Source organism: Motacilla alba, chromosome 2, assembly GCF_015832195.1.
Source record: "Motacilla alba alba isolate MOTALB_02 chromosome 2, Motacilla_alba_V1.0_pri, whole genome shotgun sequence".
NCBI classification, from domain to species: Eukaryota; Metazoa; Chordata; class Aves; order Passeriformes; family Motacillidae; genus Motacilla; species Motacilla alba.
Genome location: NC_052017.1, coordinates 140,919,051 through 140,938,127, shown reverse-complemented (window position 1 = coordinate 140,938,127; position 19,077 = coordinate 140,919,051). Strand labels below are relative to the sequence as shown.

The following is a 19,077-nucleotide window of genomic DNA, read 5'->3' as shown; positions in this document are numbered from 1 at the left end:
TCCTCCGGATGGTTCTGGCCAGAAGCAGTTAAGTTTCCAAACAATTCCCAGACACAGCTCAAGAGCTGACACAGATCCAGGACTTTTTGTAATGCATGTTTTGCTTGTGGCAACTCTATTTTGGACACCAAGGGCACCTGTTAGTATGGACACAGCCCATAAGTGCCATAATCCAGACCCAATATGATATATATTATTGCATAAAAGGGACCACTGAGGTAGAATTTGACTTGACGCACACACGTATTCGGCCATGCAGAGAAACTGTTCAGTTCTCCATGACATCTGGCTGTTGGTCTCCCTCTATATTTCACAAAAATTTCTCACATTGATATCAATCAAACTGAACTGAAGGAACTGCACAGGAGTCTGAGAAGGCTACAACATCCTCCAGGGCTGTGTTTTCTCTGACCAATTTAGTGTTCATAACCAGCCTGCTAAGGAAAAAAAAACCTACCCATCCCTGGAGTCAACAAAGGACAAGGGTTGTTTGGGTATTTAGGGAGAGGTCACAAGCTTTCTTAGGTTCCTTATCTAGTCAATGAAGAGACAGATCCCTCCAGTAGGTGATTCAAATGAATTGTTGAAATTCAGCCGCAGTAGAGGGCAATTCAGGGCCATGAGCCTCCTAAGACAGGTTAACTTCAGGCGCCTCCCATCACAGTTGAATTCCTCAGAACATTTCAAGATAATCTTTGATCATTTATTAACTTAAATCGAACACTTTGCATTTCATAATAAAACTTAAACAAGCAACTGCTACTTTAGAATGTCACCTCTAATAAATAGAGGAAAAAATAGGAAGGCCAAGTGAAAGTCTTCTGTTAAATGGCCACAGGCAAATCAGCTTAAACAAAATCTGATATCCATAGAGAGTTTGGTTCTCTGTGTTTAATAATATCCAAGAAATACAGGTGGGAAGAAATACCTGAGGCTATCAACTGAAAATTAAAAAAAACAAAGCAATACTAAAAGGGTCATCTCACTTTATCCTGTCCTGGTTCTCAGAAGTGACTTTAGATCCCGGTGCTTCTTTCTACCTTGACTTATTGTGCCAACGTTGTGAATCAAAGATCATGTTTATTCAACAACAAAGTACCAAAATGATCACTTCTTGTTTCAGGAAAATAACAGATTTGAGAAGCAGAAGTAGATACCCCTGAACCAAAGACACTAGGTAAAATATATACCTTTTCCTTCTTATGCTATTGATTTGCTCACTGGTGTTGAGATACAACATTTATTTTTGGTTTACTTACTTTAAATGGTAGCTTCCAAGACACTAAAATGTGGGCACTGTAATGAATCTCCTGAAGCCTATGGGAGCAATTTAGTAACCTCTGGGAATGACCTATTAGGACTGCGTAGACCTTCTTATTTATATTGTAATAGTTCCTATTACTAGTGGACATTTTGGAGACAAACCCCTGTGCCAGGCTGGGCCAGCAATTATTTGTCCTTGCTGAGAGTCAGGGCACTGCACTGGTATGCCAATGGGCTAATTAATTCCTGAAAATGCAAGCTGCCCTAATTGAAAAGCTGTGAAAACACAACACATTTTGAAACAACCTGAGTTCCACATGGGGTAGCAGTAGTTGACACCCCTGAATTTTCTCCCCATTTTGAGGGGCGAAATGAAGTTAATGGTCTGATGGATTCCACTCAGCAGCCACCGAATCTGATTTACTCTCAGTATGTATCCCCATGCAAAAATCAATTCAACTCAGATTCCTCAGCTTAAGAAAAAGATCAGCTGGAAAGAAAGTAGTATACACATCTGTACTGTCACAGTAGGTGTGACGGGGAGAAACAAGGAATGACTACCAACTGTTTCTTACTATACAAAATTTAGAATCAACTAATGAAGTTACCAGGCAATAATATGAGAATAAGTGAAAAGAAGTTGCCTACCCCCAAGAAACACACACAAAACAATAATTAAATAACACAGCTTGTCACCACAGCATACAGTGTTTATAATCAAGTTCAAATAGGGATAAATTCAGAGAATCCACCAAACACAAATGGCCCAGATATAGGATCTCCTTGAACACTGTTGCTCTACTTAAATACTTGCTGTAAGCATTTGTTGCCAACCAATGACCAAGAGAGGAGGCAGGATTTGTACCTGAGTTATTGTGCCTGTGCTTGTCTTAGTTTGTCTTGGTCACATCCTCAGGGCTTAAAAATGAGAACAAATTGTACTTAGTACAGACACCAAGGGGATTGCAAGGCAGTTTTGGAGACACATTTCCCTCACCCAGTGGGTCAAGGGCCTCATTATGCAGACCTACTCCTAAAATACTCCCAGATGACCACACATCCTCTGACAAACCCACTGCAAATGCTGTTATGTTGCATCACTATGCAAGGCTTACTTATTGCACTTAAGAATTTAAAAATCTCCATTGGTGTTGATTTTTGTTATGTTTATTAAACATATTTTCCATATTACTAGATTATTGAAGTCCTAAACTCATCCTCTTACTATTTTTCAAAAGATAAAGAGCTGAGGGGAGAGGGGGCAGGGAAGAGGATGGCAGTGCAGAATAATGGAGTTTGCTCCCTCTTTACTTAATCAAAAGGGCTATCTCTTTAAAAAACAATCTCTTTGTTACTATAAGCTGCTCAGTACACAAAGTCACTGCTCTATTGATCCTGGAAAAAAACACTGACCTTTCATGAACTCTTCTCAGGCCCAGGATTTCCCAAATCTTTTGGGATTTTTATATTTTTAACAAATTAAATACTTTACATTCAGCTATACTTTTACAGAAAAATTACTCCAATGTGAGATTTAGAGAGAATAAATGAAAATGGTCTCTGAAACTGAAGTTGCTGAGAAGGCTAACTCAGATGGATCTACCTTCTGAGTTCCAATTCCATTATGTCCTATTCATTGCAGGTTGGACTGGCTGCCAAGACTCACTGACATTAACCCTACTTCTGAACTCACCCCTAATTATCTCCAGAATATCTGACAGCCAACTGAGTGCAAAACTCATTGGCATTTCATCCTATTACAAGAGAAAGAAATGGGGCCATTGAACTGGCTTCTTTGTCCAAGCACAGCACCAAGTATCTGCGTGAATTCCTATTCCCTTTCCCACAAAGCAAACACTGCTTTTGCTGTAAGAGGGTAGCAGCCCTATTCTGCAGTGCAGCTCAGTACTTCATGCCACTGTCTGAAATACATCCTCCTATTAAAGCAAACTCAAACCCACCCGTGCCTGAAACTCGTATTAGACAGTGGAATCGTAACAATCCATCCAAAAAACTGCCAGAATCCATTGTAATACAAGGCTGTTTCAAGGAGGATTTACAGGTAGCAGGTCTTCGGTAGATGGTGGTGTTACACATCTGTGAATTCCCATTGCTGGGCATAATTAGGAAGTATTTACATATGCTACTGCTTTTCACTGTTCTGAGGCACTCAGAGGATGCCAAGCTATTGTATCATAAATCTCATTGTTGAAGCAGATGGAGCTCCTTGCTCAGTTAAAACTTAGAGTTAGGCTTAATTAGAAAAGCCTGTGCAGAATATTCTTTATTTCTTTACCAACTTATCAAGTTCTTTATATTGCAAAGCAATTCAGATGAGAGGCCTTTTGAAATGTGCTGCTAATAAGCATTTTTACACTGTCTCTTGCAGACAGCCCAATGACTACACACTGAATGATTATTTCCCCCCCTTGTCCAGGCACAGTTACACTGCAATTTTCCTCTCTCTTTCCCTCTTCCAGAAAAATTACACAAGTGGCTGTTTCTCTAGTGTTGCCCTTGTAAGGATCTCAGAACACTGCTCCTGTGAATTATCACAACACTTCTTCAGGATACTAATCTCATAAGCTTTTGAAGAAATTGAGTGCAAAGAGATTAACATGAAGATTCTTTAAAAGCTGATGAAGGTTTGGTTGCTTTTCTTTTTTAGCTCACACTAGCCTCACTTTCAGAAGCACAGCTCAGCCACAAACCTGAGCAGTGAAAACTGTGAATGCTTCAAATCTTAGTTAATTTTGCAGAGGTCAAGTTGGATCTCATTTGGTATCCTGACTAAGGTACTGTTGCAATTCAAACCTGTAGCACATCATTTTGTAATTTTTGGTCAAGGGATGGGCTGGACAAGCCTACATAGTAGGAAATCTGTTTGGCATTTTAAAATAATTTAAGGAATTTAGTAATTTCCCCACACTGGTTCAGTTTTGCAAGGCTTCATCACTTGGTCATGGGGTTGTGTTTGAGAGGTTAGAGCTTCTCCACAGCACAACCCCATGCTCAGCTCGGTGGGCCATGGTGCAGACCAGCCCAAAAAAATCACTCTTTGCCTATAACAGCTGCACACAGCAGCCAAGAAGCTCTCCAAGCCATGTGCTGGGGAGCAGCTGCAGAGACACAGCTTCTGGGAAAAATCACCTCAGATGGTGCACAGCTAGTGATATAAAACCCAGCTAAAATCAGTGTTAAATGCCGTGGCCCTGCCGCACTTGTGTTCCAGAAATACGATGCCGAGACCTGAGCTGGATCCAAAGGGATTTGTTTATTGGTCTTGGTGATGTGTTGGCAGCCATGTTAGATAAACAAACAGCATTTCTAGATGCTGAACTGATGCACCTCAGCTGGGTAGCCCCTGCCAGATCAAAGCAAACTCTTCTATTGGGGCACTGGCAATCCACTGCTTGGGTCTAGGGCGTTGGCAACTGCCAGCCAAAGCAGAAGGTTGGTGCTGCACATAAAACTTTCTCTCTCCTCCCAGCTGTTCACCACATCTGGATCACGAACCTGCCCTCCAACTGGGATCTGTGGTCCAACTCTCTCTCCCCCTCAGGCTTCTCTGCAATTTAACAAACTTCCATCTTCACAGGCAGTCTGAGAGAGATGCAATCCCTTCAGAAGCACAAAGCTAATAGGAGTGACAGCAGCAATGTCCTCCTTCCCCCACCCAGTAACACCAAACATGACATTTTGAACAAAATTCAGTCAGTGTTAGGAGCAAGATTACAGGATACAGGTTGCTGCTCATTCCATGTAAACAAACAGGAGACTTTGTACAGGGATTCTGAGCATGTATTTGCACTTTCCTTGGCAGAACAAGTATTTTGAGGCTTCGGCTCTATTCAGCCCTTGAGGATATATTTGCATTCAAGACAAAATTTCTTTCCTCCATTTCATGCTTCTGTATATCTATGTGGCTGCAGCAAGGCCAGCATCCTCTTAGGGGTATTAGACCAAGACAAAAGAACAGAAAGAACAGTTAGAAGGTAAAGCCCAGTCAAGCAATCAAAATGGACTTTGCACTCTGGTAATTCCCAATTTTTACTCCACCCCAAAAAATAACAAGCTACGTAAAATAATTTAAGAACTGCTGGGAAAAGCAAGCAGGTGAAATCTGCAAGTGCACATAAGCTAACACCACAACCCATCATAGTCATGCTCTTCTCATGTTCCTCCTGTGACCACCTGTGACTCGTTAGCTCTCTTGGCATGGGAGAAATGCCAGTTTCTAGCCTCCCACCTTGGTTCTTCTGATGTAACTTAAGTCAGAAAATTTTGTCACATACTACCACAGCCTGAAAATGCACATACTGTATCTGACTCACCACTCCTGACCCTTCCCAAACAGGGTTATGGCTTTCAGTTCTGGGATCTGCTTAGCAGCAAAATCAGCTGCTGACAGAACATGACACATTTAACAGTCCTGAAGCCTAAGGGAACATAACAAAGCTATGTGGCTAGGCAAAGCCCACAAAGGTAATAAAGGAACAAAATTATTTACACCGGAAGAAAGTATAACAACTTCTCAAAAACAGATCTGTGAGCACGTTAACTTCTTGTTAATCATAGTAAGGAGACTGAGAGATCACATACCAGTCACTAACTACTTCAAATGTCACCCTATTATAATTCCCTCAAGCCACAGACAACCCGTGTTCCAGAATCTCCACACTCACATCAGGGCCATAGCACCACCAGCCATGAGAGTCAAATTATCTGCCTTTCCAGTTCACATCCTCCTGAGCAATCTTCTTCCACATTCAGAGATTGTGTATAGCAACTTCTTTCTTCCATCAACCTGTTATCTTCCAAAGACACCCATTGCTCCTCTTCAGGCCAAAATGTCTGTGAAGAGATCTATGCTGTGAGTTCTCAGCATCCTGGTCTCTCTAATGTTGTTAGTGACTTTTGTCTTTCCATCTCTATAGCCTTTTCTTGCTATGGCCCATTCAGAAGCCTTGTCACAGCTTGATTTCTCTCCCTGGTCATAGTCTTCCTCTTCCTATTTTCAAAAGCTAACTACAAAGATTACCCACACAGCACCTTTCTTTTCTGGTAAAATATCTTTCCCTTGTGCAGGAAATGTGTACTTTGGTCTCTCCACCTGCTCAGAACTTCTTTCTTCCCTTCACACTGTGCAATTATCTTGCACAAGCTGCTTTAAGCTCTGCAGCAACCCCAAGTGCTGAAATTCCCAGCAAACATCACTGAATAACTGCTTCCTCCTGTGTGAAAACCTCATAAATGTCAGATACACCACTATGTGCAGTGTTATCTGTACATCTCCCTCCAATCTTCACCTCCAAAATAATTCCCCCACCTCTGAAACACAGGAGAAGATGCTTAACTTCTAGAGCCAGAAGCTGCTTGCCACAAGTGTCAAATTAGCAGTAGAGACTGAACTCTGCTGAGTTTTTACAGCTTTCAAAAGCTGAGTCTCACTCTATCTTCTGGTTTTTGAAATGAAATATCACCACTCACCCCATTGTCCTAGCTCATCGACTCCTTTTAATGAGTTAAAGCTGTTCTTGCATCTCATTTACTCCCTCATAGGAAAGCTCCTTGCCTGAAAAACTATGGGCACATTTGCTCCTTATATGTTATGATTCCAAGGTCTTTACAAGGGCAATTTTAAATTTTTCTTGTTTTATACAGCACCAAACACAGCAGGTCCTAACTTTGTGCATCACTAAGCACTACACAGTGAAAGCCAAATAATGAATAGAGCTGTCAATATTTAACTTGCAGAGCATTTCCCTGGGGCCTTCAACACACCTCTCAGATACTCCTGCTTAGAGGTTCTTTCACAATGAAGAAAACTCATCCATTTCTTCAACTCATTTTTTTGATTTTTCTGTGGTGTGACCTGCAAAACACCAACGATACTTCCATATCAGGTTCATCATCTCTCAACACAAGATCCTCTGCCTTTTCACTCCCACTCAGATCAAGGAAGCTCATTGAAGTGTGAGACTCCCTAATCTAATATCTTCAGCCTTTTCTCACCACACATTTCAAGTTCAATTAGTGAGAGTGGAGAGGGGACAATACTGACATGCAGGACAGGCTTGAACAGGCTTTTTCCCCCTGATGTAGTTTAACCCCAGCTGGCAACCAAGCCCCAGGCAGCCACTTGCTTACTCCCCCACCAGTGAGATCAGGGAGAGATTTGAAAGGGTAAAAGCCTGAAAACTCATGGGTTGAGATAGACAGTTTGCTAGGGAAAGCAAAAGCTGTGCACACAAGCCAAACAAGGAATTAATTCTATATTTCCCATGGGCAGCCAGGTGTTCAGCCATCTCCAGGAGAGCAGGGCCCCATCACACATGAGGGTGACTTGGGCAAATAAACAACATTACTCCAAATGTCCCCCCTTCTTCCTTCCATTTTATATACTGAGCATGATGTCATATGGTTTGGAATATCCCTTTGGTCAGTTTGGATCACCTGTGCCACTGTGAAGCAAATTAACTCTACTCCAGCTGAAACCACCACACCCCACAGACTCTGTGCTCAATAAAAAACAGGCAAGAGAGAAACTCTAATGAAAAAGTTCCTTTTTCACACTTATGATTAAACCTGTGTCATCCTTAAGGAGCTCTGAATGTTCCAAGGACACCCAGACTAGTCCAATGGGCAGAAATTACATGAAATTTGTCACATACTACCTGAGGCTGATTCAGAAAGATGTATTCTTTTCCCAAAAAAATGGAAATTTCTGCAAGCTAGAACAGTAATCAGAATTTAAAAAGCAGACCTCATGAGCAGAACAAGGCACAGGAAAATAAAAAACAAGGGGAGAGAGAAACTGTCATAAGAGTGTGTTTAGCAACTATGCTTCAAGGTCTTACTGAGCAGTGTATAAAATGTAACACACCAGGACTTTTCAGCTTGAGGCAACAGGGAAAGGAAGGAGGGCTAATTCTGCAGGTCCTACTGCTTACTGATGCTGTGCCAGCATTCAAACAGGGGAAAACCATGAAGATAATCTCCCTTCAGCTTGCAGATTAAAAGTCCATATATGAGGCAACTTCAAAATATATTAAAGCTTCCCACACAATTTCCAACATAAAGAAAATTAAGAAAGTCAGGCTTTGTCTTAAAAAATCACTTTCTTCAAATTGAGATAGTGCTTAAAGTTGAAAGAGTCATGAGCTAGATTCACAGTGGGTACAGACATAACTAGAATTTTTGACAGGAATTACACTGACTTTCCTCTGATGAACATCTACCTCTGCTGTCCTGGTTACAAAATCACTCGTCTCAAAAGCAGATCAACTTTTCGGAACCCAAAAATGCATTCATGTTTATATGTTCTTTGTTGTAGCTTTTAAGTAGGACTGCATAGTCACTGATATATAAAGGAACTTATTTTGCCATGTCTGGATGTCTGATCCTGCATAAATAGATTTTTGTTTAACAAACCCTTTGTGTTCTGTTGCTTTGTTGCCCAGGGGTTAATTTTGGCATGCCACACGCTAAGGAATATATTGCTTTGAGTCAGAAAACAGCAGGGATGCTGTTTGTCTGGAATACAAAGAGAATGGAGCCAATCACTGCAGGAAATAAACACTGGGCCCTATGCTTTGTCACTCCTCTGGTTCTGAAGGTGGCACTTGGTCTGCCTGATCACAAAACCAGACATTTTTAATGCAGTGACTCAGCCCACATGTGTTCGCTGCAGAGTGATACACCGCTGTAAAACACTGAAGCATGATTTCCAGAGGGAGGTTCTGTCCAACTGGATGGAATAATTAGTGAAATTTTGCAAGCACAGCTCTATCCTGAAAGAATTCTGACTCACCAGGATACCATGGGAAACTTGCACTGGATTAGAAAATACTTCAATCAATAAGATTCAATGAGTGTTCCCAAATCCCCCTGCAAAGGGTGAGACCATCAAGAATTAGGGGACAAACAAGCAAAAAGTCAAGTATTAGTGGCAAAGGATATTCTAAGACTAACCCCATGACTCAAGAGCTGCTAGAGGATTTGGTCTGGCAGCCTTCCAGGTCACTGCACACCAGCCTCATTCAGATTGTCAGAGCCAAGTAGATCTGAGCTGATCATGTCCACTTGACTCATCCCCAGGTACCATGAGATGGCTCTTAAGAGATCCCAACACCTGTGGCACTTTAACAGGAGAGAGGTACAGAGCAGGGGTCTAGCAATATGAAAGGGAAAGCTCATCCTGTGCCCCCACATTCAGCCAGAAAAAGAGATTGTGGAGACAGTTCTTAGGAAGAAAACCAGGAGTACATAATTTCTGTAGTAGGTGGCAACATATTCTGCCTAGTACAAGGGCAAAATGGCATCAGAATTCTTGAAAATGCCACAGTAAAAAAAAAAAAAAAAAAAGAAAAAAAAAGAGGAATATTAAGATCTTTAGGGTGTGGCACTCCAGGCTTTGTTTTCTGTTTAACAGATTGGAGGTTTTGTGGCACTGACTTTGTAAAAAGGTGTGAGAAGGGACCAGGTGACCTCAACACTTAGGGAAGAATACTTTTGTCCTTAAACTATCAGCTTCTTTAGCCAAAAGTCAGTTTGGCTGCAGTGGGGAAGGAGAAGTGGCTCACTGAAGAATGCCTCACGTGAGGAATCCAGGCAGAGAAGATCAGTCTAAGGCTACATCACTCCCCCCTCTTGCCAGACTAGAAGCCCTGTAGGTATCATACAGTCCTGCTGCCCTCAGCTGCGCCCACACAAGAGCAGCCTTCCTTTGGTACAAAGGGGCAGGAAGGTTCCAGCATCACCCCCATTCCAGCACCTGATGGAGGAAAGGGGAGGGTTTACCCACCATCTCCCTTCTCTGCCTCAAGTACTACACAGACATGAAACCTGTCTCACACATCTCTGACAAGGCCCCTGGATCCCTGTTCATAGGAGAAGCAGGGAGGGTGGTGGAGGCAGTTTCTGAAAGCTCCATGTCTCACTTTGTCCTAAGGCAAGGGCAAGAAATGGGTTCAAATACTTCCAGGGTCCTTCCTTGTCACTGCCCCTCTTCCCATATCCACCTCTGTAGCTTACACCTACAGAGAGGGGCCTGAGAGACTCTCTTGCTTTCTTGCTTCATGCAGATTTTCATCCTTCCTTTGTCAGAAGCCTTTAGCCTCTTTCTGTTTGAAAACAGCTTTCAGGCTTTCTGGACTTCCCTGCAAAATGCAATACAAATAAAAAAGTCCTTTCCCCCTCTTAGATTTCTTCCCTTCCTGGCTTTGTGTCCACATCAGCAATGTTAGCTTAGACAGACTGCAGGAATCCTCTCAACTCATGCAAGAGCAGCCAGCCCAGAAATCCTTTAGGATTTTCCTCCTGAACTTGCAGAGTGTTAGCCCTGAACATTTAAGCCAAAGGTCTGGTTCTCAAGCACATAAAGACGCAAGAATCAAAGAGGTAGTGCTGGTTCCCTTCTTTTGTCTTTAGGTCAGGGAACAAGGATAGGGAGAATGAAAGGACAAGAATAGGGAAAGGAAGGCTGTATCTCAGGATCTCTTTGCTTCAGTGACTCTCAAATGGAAAAATATGGCTGTACTGGTCCCCTGCAAGTCTGGAGAAGGTAGGTAGCTTTTGGACAGGCAGTCAGACCTCAGGAGACAGAAAGGCATCTACAAGAGAGCCCAGAGTTTAGCTGGGTTGTACATGGTGTATTTATTAACAGCTTAGGTTCACAGCAGCCTCTAGGCTCACTCCTCTTTCCAGTCTGTGTGCTTTTTCTCAGGTATTTGTAGAGCCTAGAGCGAGTCTTGCTCTTGCTCCTGGGTCCAAATTACAGCATATAGCCTACCAATTCCTCATGTTCTCTACTGAATAATGCTGTCTGGACTGTGAGATCAAGGAGTGAGGTCTCCATGTTTGACCACAGTGAGGTTCCTGCCACCCACAATTGCCCAGCTCCAGCTCTAATTCCATTCCTATTCCCCAGCACAAGTACAGTGACAAAAGTCTTATGCTTTGGGTCATGGCCAAGCGTGGGCTCTTCTGACTGCCCTTACTCATAGTCTCACCCCCTGGGAAATGCACACATGAAGGACCCATAACTGCAAGACCACAGAACCATGGCCCCTACCTGCCTGCCTTCTCTGTCATCCTGACACAAGGCATCCCCAAAGTAATGTGCAAATCCTTACTGCCCCTACTCCCCTTTCATTAGCCAGCAGTTTTCTTATGAGAAATATCCACCAAATCAGTGCCACACATCCAAGAGCACTTCTGCATCCTCCTTCCCCTCTCCTGTCTGCCCCTATAATTCCCATGCACCCTCACAACCCCATCCAAAGCAACCACAGCCTCAAGATGTGCCACAAAAGCTGACACTACAAAACCAACTACTTGACTTTCAAAGCCATCCTGCCTGTGGGGAGCTATCAAACACAGCTGTTGTGGGTATGCCAGCAAAACAGAGTGAAGCAACAGCATTACTGGGAGTTTAAATCCACATGATATTGTTTTCCAGCAGCCATTTTCCTGGTTGATCTTTTAAACATTTCTGAAGATCTCTCTGCTGCCTGAATAGAAACAGCAGCAGCTCCCAGTCCTGAGCAGAAATTAACTCACAGCACTGCTCTGAAATCTAAGCCTGTGAGCTGGTGTATTCAATCTCAAAGGACTGGACTAGCATCTATGACCCAAGCTCTGCTCACAGATTCATTTTATATCAAAGGCCATCGTTTTTCACAGCTCTTGAAGCTGCTGGGTTCTTTCTCCTGCCTGTTGTATACATGCAGTACTGAATAGCACTGAGGGGTATGTTTACCCTGTAGGGTAAACCCAAAAGAACAATTCAATCACTAGGAAGGAAAAGGGTTTTACTGTAGGGCAAACCTATGTGAGTGTCAGTAACTGATGCCCAAATGGCACAAAGGGTTCAGTCCAACTGTCATTAATTTCCAGGACAGCTTCTTGGCTAAGTTACACACACTCCTTTGAACCATATCTTAAGGCCTTCATCCCCAAAGGAAAACAGCTCTTCAGGCAAAAATTAATGCAATGAATAAAACATTTAAGCAAGATCCTTGAGACTTTATTTTCCCTGTGTGTTTGCCCAGTGGGGGCCTGGCATAAACATGCAGGTCAGAGACAAAGCTGCAGAACAAATAATTGATTATTACTTCTGCCAACCTTAGAACTAATCACTACATGGATATATGTACCACTCTTTCTGTCTTCTGCTTTTGACCTCTGCTTTAGTATGCTCTTTAAACAGAGAATTTTGAAAAAGAGCTTATGTATTTTGCCACTCCACTCCTCTGCAGCTTTAGGGAAAGCTCAGCAACACAGTTCTTTAGGTACCTTCAAAACTGCCAGCCCTGGATATTAACCCATTTCCCATTTTATCCTCATACTTCAGAGTTCTTCAGCACTATAAAAGAACATCAGTAGACTTGAAATTCTCTTTTTATAATTGAAAAACATATTCCTCCTTCCTGCTGCTATGAAAAGTAAAGGATGCAAGAAACAAAAGTTAAATGCTCCAGCAGAGTCTTAGCTGTCCAGCCAGTTATCAGTATCTCTTTCTTCATGCTGTTTTTATATCTCATGTCTTTATCCTCCCTTCATTTCCCAAGCCAATACAGGCCCACTCCTACAGCACTGTTCCCTAGCTTAGTGAAGGAAACATTTTGCTGACTAGTGAAGAAGAAATTCTAATTCTGTTTTCTTTACAGAAAGACTGGAATAGTCTCCTGAGGAAAGTCCTACAAGGCAAATTGAGTGAAACAGTTAAAACAAGGCATCATGTTTTTCAGGAACAAGGGGGGAATACACTGTAGAGAACAGTCCTTAATTGGCAAGAAATGACTGTTACACCTAAATGTACAGAAAGTGCTTGATGTTAGCTGGATGATATGGCTTCCACAGGGATTTTCTGCCAGGGAGGGGGAGAGTAGCTGAGATGCAAAGGGAGATGTTTGTATCCCCCATTAGCACTGCCATGCACAGGATTGAGGAGACATAACACAAAGACAATGCAGTCCAGGATGCCCCTTCCCTCCCCTTAGCAGCATTCATGTCCTCTGGATCCCTTTCCCCCCACTACTTTCTTTCATTTGTCTCTAGAACACCTGTGCTATATTGACACATCAGCAATCCTGACTTTTCTGCTCCTGACATGATCAAATTTTGTAATTATAAGGGAAAGAAAAGAGGGGAAAAAATAGTTTGTCTACCACAATTTGTATTCCACTTCCTGCATTTTTGGTGCACTTCTAATGCTTTTTGGAAAGAATTATTCTGGATTGGGCCAAATAACAAGTGCTGTTGTGGGAAGCCCCTACAAAGAGAAAAACAATTGAAAAAGGGTAAAATCTTGTAAGTAGTGCTGTGGAGTCAATCTGACAGAAAGTGTTCATTAGGATCTAGAAGGGGCTTTTCAAAATCAATATCAGCAGGGGAGTGGGTAGTTTTGCATATGAGTTACAGGATGGGGGGAAGAATAAAAGCACAGTTCTGCCAAAATCTCACCCACCAGGCATCACTCCTGACATGTCCTTACCTCATGCATGACCTGTACAGTGCTATGGCTTCTGTCCAACATCATGGCCCCATCACATGAAACTCTGCAAGTGACTCGGATCCACCAAGCCTCCACACTGGGGACACAGTCTCAGTGCAGGAGGGAGGAGCAATTGGAATATGACATCTAGTGGAGTCTTACTACACACGTGAAACCTGTACAACATGCTACTCCCACCTCCAGCCCATTTCATGACCAGATAGAAGAGGTCTCACCCACTCGGGGAACAAAACCACACCAAAAATGTGAGCATGGAGCTCTCCCAGAGATAACACTAGATCCCAGACTCTGATCTCTAAACAGTGAGTGATCTAACTCTAGTATAGCACAGGAGAGCACCCACAAAACATATGAAGAACAGTCAGGCCCAGCATCAAAACCAAAACTGTAGTTAAAGTGAATGCCTGAACATAAGTTCTGTACCGCAGCACTGACCTTACAGAAGGTCTTCCTATAATTAAATCAAATTCCACAGCAAATGTTTATGCCATACTGTAATTGGACCAGCTGCAAGATCTGCAATGATGGAAACTCTTTGAAAAGGTTAGAATTATAATTCTATAATATGAGCCTATTAATGGACATTTTATCCTTTAAACAGTGAGTCAGAAAAAATACTTTTCTTTCTTTCTTCTTTCTTTCTTTCTTTCTTTCTTTCTTTCTTTCTTTCTTTCTTTCTTTCTTTATTTGTCTTTCACTGTGAATGCAGACGTTGTGAGCAACTGTCACTCATACTTCTTCTTATTTGCAAATGTTTCTCTTCCTTTGGGAATAGCAATCATGAGATCATTTGAAAAGAGGGCTTAAAGGCTTAAAAAAGTTGTAGTATTTTGTACTAAAGAGAAAGTTGTGAAAAAAATCTCCAAAGCAGTAGGGTTTTATACTGAATGAAAGCTAGGAATAATAATACTTTCTTTTCCTTTCCTTTCTTTTCTAAATGCCACTTAGCAACTTCAGAATTTAGAATTCAAAAATCTACTTTATTCCCAGCTAAATATAGCCCTGCATTTAGCCTTAGCTGAGGTTAAGGTGTTTCTACAGGGAGCTCCTATTAGTCTGCTATATTCTCTAACCACAGCAACAGACAATTTTTTGTCATTATTTACGTGTAGTGCTGCATTTTCCAATGTTCTTGCAGGAATATGAATCACACTGACATTCAGCAGGATTTGTGCTCCTAGATAATATTTGAAAATTCTACCCATAAATATTTATATTCAAAATATTGCCTGAAATATATCTCAATAAAGCCACTGTCCCAGTTGCAGAGAGTAACAACAGAGTAACATAAATAGTAACAGCAAAACCCAGGCACTGCACAGGTGAGCCACAAAGGTGGGTCTCACTGAGGGGGAAGGCTGAGCATGGTCCAGTGTGGGATAACACAGTGAATCACCTCACTACAACCCTGACAGACAGCAGCAGAGCAGAAATGCTCAGGAACAGCTGGTATTTCAGAGGCATTTCAGCCCAGCATTTAGTGTATTAATTACAGCAAATGCCAATATCCTGTTCCAATGGGACAAGAGGCAATGGTTTTAAACTGCAGGAAGATTTAGTTAGAATAGATATAAGAAAGACAGGTTTTATAATGAAGGTGGCAAAACAGTGGAAGAGATTGCACAGAGAATGGTACATGACCCATTCCTCGAAACATCAAGGCCAGTTGGATGGAGTTCAAGCAACCTGGTCTAGTGGAAGATGTCCCTGTCCATGTTGGGATGGGTTTAAAGGTGCCTTCCAACCCAAACCATTCTGTGATTCTCTGATTCTATGAAATAACACAGCCCTGCCCTGTAAAGCTCAGTCAAGACTCTTGCACTCCACAAATCACATGTGCATGGGCATCAGCAGGGCTTTTACCCCCGCAGGCAGGGCCACAGGCAGGGTGCAGGCATGGCTGGCTCCAAGGGGCTGCTGTGAAACCTCCTGGCTGCAGGGCAAGGCTTGGTGGGCTCACATTTGTACTGTTGCACGGGACTTAGAGAAATGGCAAGCCAGAAATCCCAGACTGCCATTTCCAAAGGTGGAGCTTGGGGTGGGGGCAGATAATTTTGCAGGGTTTCAGGGATGCACCTGAAGTGCTGCATGCTGGGATGGAGGTGTGAGAACAGGAGAGCTGGGAGATGGCAGCTCCAGAGGATGGGCTAAAGAACAGTTCAGTGTCCTTCCAGATGGCCCTTGGATGTCAAAGTAGAGTTTCAGCAATGAAATCATTGTAGGAAAGCTTTCCTATCAGAAAGGAGGTGTGGAGGAGAGGTAAGTATGTCAAATGAGTACAAAAGCTGTGGAGCTGGAAACAGCAAATCTCTGGGTGAATTAGCATCAAGGGATCAGATAGTCATCTGGCAATACTTGTCTAAGATTTATATAGCCCTCAAAGTGAGAAAGACAAGAAGTAGATGCTGCACAAGTATTTCTCACAGGTGGTCAGGGTGACAACCCTTAGGAATAAGACTCTGGAACGACCCAAAGAGATCCAGAAGCTACAAGCAAACACACAGAGCCGAGAGAAGAATTTGATAAGCAGTTTTCCTATGTCAGAAAACACCCTGCACACATGTTCCCACAGAAAGTAGTTCCAGAGTCCCCTCATCTCCCCTGCCAGGACATGGCTGTCTTGTGAGGGAAATGTACCCACCTGGACTACTCCAGCAGGGAAGAGAGAACAGAAAAGCTAATTCCATGGAAGGACATTTGAAGTTTCCTCTGTAATACAGGTATTCAAAAATTCAGCTTTGTCCCCAAAACAAAGACACAAAGCTCTTAACACAAAGCAAACATCCCAGCACTCAATGTAATAAAAAAGCACCAGTGGTGCTGGTCAGGTATGAGATCCTCAGCTCTGGCTCAAGGGCCACATTCGCCTCAGCATTTACTTATGTTCTGGGTATCGGGGTAACCAAGAGTCATCTAGATCATCTTAGCACAGCAGCAGAGGTACAGCAGCTTATGCAGCCCACAGTAAGAGGCATGGAAAACTCACCTGAGCTGTGATCTGCTGTGACGACTCTGCAGCTGATCCAAAAGCCAGCAAGTGAAAAGCTGCTGAGTATCTGCACAAGACTGCTGAAGTGACCTGGCAAAATTTCCACAGAAGAGTAGTGGGTGTCCAGCAACACAGCATCCTTTTGTTTAAAAGCAATAATTTCTCAGTTTCCAAGTGTTGCATTATTTTTCCATTCACCATCAAGCAAGAGAGAGAGGCTTCAAATATACACATGACTGATCAGATTACCTGAGTGATGCACTGATTTCCTTAGGCAAATGAAAGAACAGAAATGTTAATGCTGTACAAGAACTGTACCTGGTATAGCACACCCTTCTTATCTGGCTATTGCCTGTGTCACACAGAGCAGCAAATGGGCTTACTTTCATTAAAGTCACAGCTTCAATAAATCTGTTGCTCTAGCAAGAGCTACCCTGTGCAAGCTGGTTTAAAAAACATTAAAACCATTTTTTTCTGTTCTAGTTGGCAGCTCTTGCTAACCCAAGTAACACCCACTTTTTATAGAACCCTTTCTCTGCACACCACAGTGCTAGAGCATTCCCCAGCATTGAAACACCTTTGTCTCATATCTACCACTATTATCAGGTTTTTGTATGAGTTCACCAAGCCAAGATGTCAAGCAGACCAGCCATAATCACTGCCCATGCATGATGCACTGCCCTTGATTCAGTGCTTCTGAAACAGCTACTGAGTTCAAGGCTGGACTGATGCCCACATCTCAGCACAATTGCCAGGGTGACTGACGCAGCTGGGTTACACATGATTTGGATACATACTGCAACCACATCACCCTGTTACACTAGAAATAAACTTTCACAATACTATTTGATAGGGGAAGGAGTGTGGTGAAAGGGCTGGGTGGGACAGAGTTAAGATTACAATAAATGGGCTGTAATGTCACAGGCAGCAATAGCAGCCATGAGATCAGTTACATGCCATTAAGAGTGGTAACTCCTCATTTCCTTGTTTTTTTCTGGGTCTGAGTCTAGCATGTGGCTGCCCGAACAAATCAGCTTAATGCGTTTCTCCATCTGTTGGGATACAGTGTGATAAGCTTGTATAATTTGTAAGTTAATTATTTACATATGTTCCTGAAACTGGAGGAAAAAAGAAAACTGCATGCAGGGAATGAGCAAGGATGGAGGAGAAGCTGGGGGACACAACTACTGCATTCACCTCTGATCTCACTGCAGCTCCAGGATGGCTTGTTTGTTCCTAAGGATTTTCAGAAAAATAATATGAGTGGAAGAAAGGAACCCAAAATGCAGTCATTGTGTTTCCAGCTAAAAACAACTAATGCTGAAGGAACTTAAGGACTGTAAAGAAGTCCAAAGTTACCCTGCTGAAGTACCAGGCTTCCAAGTCTGGCAGGAGGGAGCTGGGAGCCACTGGCACCCCATGATCCTCCTCCCCTACTGCAGCTCACCACCCTGGGAAACCTGCTCAGACATGTCCATGGGCCAAACAGTCCCTCAGTTAAAGGTGCTCCAGGCAATATGAAGTGAAATCTTAACCATTTACCAAAGCTTTTATCATTTCAATGTTTACCAAAACCAGTTTTTGTGAAATAAATATATTCCCATCAAAAGAAAATATTTTCCCCAAACCTTCTACAACTTGTTATTAGCTAATTTCACATCACCCCATCCTACCCTAGAAGTACAGCCTTCAAGACCACATTGAGGCCACAAGCAGATGCATCTGGACCAGGCTACCCTGAGATGGTGCTGTCCCTTGCTACGGCATATTATAGTAAACACATTCTCATAAGAATTCTGGCCTGTGAGAAACAAATACAAAATATATATTGAATTAAAATTTCCTCTACAATGTCATGTTCCGGTTAGAATTTTATTCCTAATGCAGACTTCCCACCAAAAATCAGTGAAACTCATCTTTAACCAATCAGAACAGATGACAATAATTGATGTGATTCACTTCTCATTTCTGGGAATGAGGGTCCTGGCTGGTTTTGAGAAACAGACAATGCTGAGGAGAAAATGCCTCAGTACTGGAGAGATTTTCTGCAGTTCTTACTTAGAGAAGAAATTCTTAACAAGACAAGTAGCACCATCCTCTGGACAGCAGTGGGAATCCAGCACAAAGCAAACAGGCTTGGTCCCTCAGGTAGTGCTAGATTCAGATCTTGCCATCTGTGGAGTTCCTGGTCTCTGCAGCACTTGCTGGAATTCAGCATGAGGTCTCCATACAGCCTGTGCTCAACAGTCTCACAAATTTAATTCAGTATAAAAGAAAAGCCACCAGAGCAACAGATTAAGGTTAT

The 19,077-nt window shown here is 42.6% G+C and overlaps 1 long non-coding RNA gene across 2 annotated transcripts in view; it reads right to left on the bottom strand.

Annotated features, from left to right (window-relative positions):
- The window catches only part of LOC119698330, a 40,305-nt gene extending 23,403 nt beyond the window's left edge, over positions 1-16,902 (bottom strand). For both annotated transcript variants that reach the window (XR_005256124.1, XR_005256125.1), the window contains exon 1: positions 16,770-16,902. This is a non-coding gene — a long non-coding RNA (uncharacterized LOC119698330). The remainder of the gene's footprint in view (positions 1-16,769) is intronic.
- Positions 16,903-19,077: the final 2,175 nt, after the last annotated feature.